This window comes from Fulmarus glacialis, unplaced genomic scaffold (genome assembly GCF_000690835.1).
Source record: "Fulmarus glacialis isolate BGI_N327 unplaced genomic scaffold, ASM69083v1 scaffold40339, whole genome shotgun sequence".
Classification (NCBI taxonomy): domain Eukaryota; kingdom Metazoa; phylum Chordata; class Aves; order Procellariiformes; family Procellariidae; genus Fulmarus; species Fulmarus glacialis.
Window position 1 is genome coordinate 22,817 of NW_009233314.1, and position 2,059 is coordinate 24,875.

At 33.5% G+C, this 2,059-nt stretch overlaps 1 protein-coding gene across 3 annotated transcripts in view; it reads left to right on the top strand.

The window, feature by feature from the left end:
* The window catches only part of SYNCRIP (synaptotagmin binding, cytoplasmic RNA interacting protein), a 24,071-nt gene extending 22,402 nt beyond the window's left edge, over nucleotides 1–1,669 (top strand). For all 3 annotated transcript variants that reach the window (XM_009585284.1, XM_009585285.1, XM_009585286.1), the window contains exon 11: nucleotides 1–1,669. This exon is cut by the window's left edge. The gene's annotated coding sequence lies outside the window, so the exon portion shown is untranslated.
* Nucleotides 1,670–2,059: the final 390 nt, after the last annotated feature.

Genomic DNA, 2,059 nt, shown 5'->3' on the forward strand with positions numbered 1-2,059 from the left:
AGTTTTCTCTGCAGTGCAAGTTATTAAACTAAAGCTACTCTATTTCCCCAATGTGTTCAACAAAATCCTTAACGTCTAGCATGGTATCTTAATAAAGAATAAAGTCGTTCTTTAAAAAATCTGCTTTAAGTAGATTTTTCCCCCAAGTTTTCTTAGTTAAGGATTCCAAAAGTGGTATTCATGAATTCTTGCATTTAAATTTTTATTGCAGTGGTATAGATGAATACCATCATTGGTATCCTTAAATTTTATTTCTGCTCATGAAGGTTAATCATGATTGTCTATATAGTAATCACTTATGAATTGTGTTCAGATACAGCAGTTTCAGGTGTAATCATCAGAGCTGGTTAGTCAGGCATTCCAGATAGTGGTTCTTTTCAGAACCTTTTTTAAAGGGTTGGTTAACTACCTCAGTAGCAGAGGATTGAACTATACCCTGTCTGTACTGTACATAGAAAATCTTTGTAGATAAAAGCAAGGCTTGTTTAATATGATATGAGGGTAAGATTATAATATACCAAATGTAACATTCTTAGTTGCCTTTAGTTCCAGAGGCTTTGTAAGACTTCCTCATGACCATCATAACAGGCCTTGCTTTTGTCGTATTTTGTGGCTGAAAAAGCAGCCTTGCTTCTTCAGATATTGTAGTTATTTGGATGTATAATAGTTTAGCAAGATGTTACTTTTGTAAGACATCAGATGTTCAAAAAAAGTGCATCAGCAACTTGTACTAAATACTGCAGTGTCCCTTTATAAAAGGTCAGACTAAAACTGACAACTGTACAGTGAAGCCTGACATTTGGATATTTTGAAGTTTTTCATAAATCATAGAATAGTATATGGCTGTAGTTTAGCTTTTTAGGTAAAAGGTATGTTTTCATTAGTGCATTTCTTACTGCTGATCACTGTAAAAACGTGTGGATCAGCTTTCCATTTCTCTTATGCAGATCATGATAACCTGTAGAGTAGAGTAGAGTACAATCATTTGTGCTATGTTTTTAATTTTCTAAAGCACCTTGATGACAGTGAGTGTTCAGTGGTGAAGCATCCTCTGTTGAACCACCCTTAAAAAAGATAAAACAAAAACGATAGAACCTTGCCAAGTCCAACTTCGTATAGGTAAAAGATAGATAAAACTATGACTTACTTTGGACTTGGCATAAAGAGCTTCCCTTAACCCCCTGCCCAAAGGGATACTGCAGTTATACTACATACCCATAGGCACCACAATGAAAATTGAAGCTTATACCTAATTAAGGTTTTATACACACCAGTTCCCCCAGTAAATGCAAATTTTAACAAAATTAGACATGTCATATGTTGAAAATGCTCATGGCAAACAATCATTTTGCATTAAAAATAAAATTGTTTTATACTGTAAGCTGGAGGCGAGTGTAACTTATTTTTGTAATAAAGTTTTTATTTTTTTTATGTGTCATTAATATAAATGTGTGTTAGTACAGAGATCTTCTGGTTAAAAACTTAGAATCGCACACATTTCAGTATGTTTACTTGTATTTACATAATTTTTAGAATAGTGGTTGCCAATAGCCTGTATGTTTCACATTAATTGATTTTTTTTTTTTGTTATCTTAATAAACCATTTTAGTATGTTGTATGTCAATTACTGGGATAGCTGGGACATGAAGTGTAATTTAAAATTGTCAAGTATTCATTGGAATATGTAAATGTGCCTTGCCAGTTTTGAACTTTAAGACAAAGTAAGTGAATGATGGTGAAATGAGTAGTCAATGCGTAAGAGATATTTGCTACCACAGTTTCATATACTGCCCTTGCTAAAGAAAAGTAACTTTTTCCTCAGATTTGAGCATAAAAGTATACAGTTGCGTTAGCGTCTGAATTTTCAAATCTAGTGATAGAATATTAGGCTTATGGAAAGTGGGTTTGCTAATTGTAGCCTTAAGTATAATTTTGAATTTCAATGTAATCCTTGGTGCTGGCATTCCCAGTGCCAAGGAGTTTAAATGCTCCCTTCAAAGAGGTTGCCATGCCTACTGGCACTTTTACTGTCATATGGTTTTATAAGGAACACTGTCAA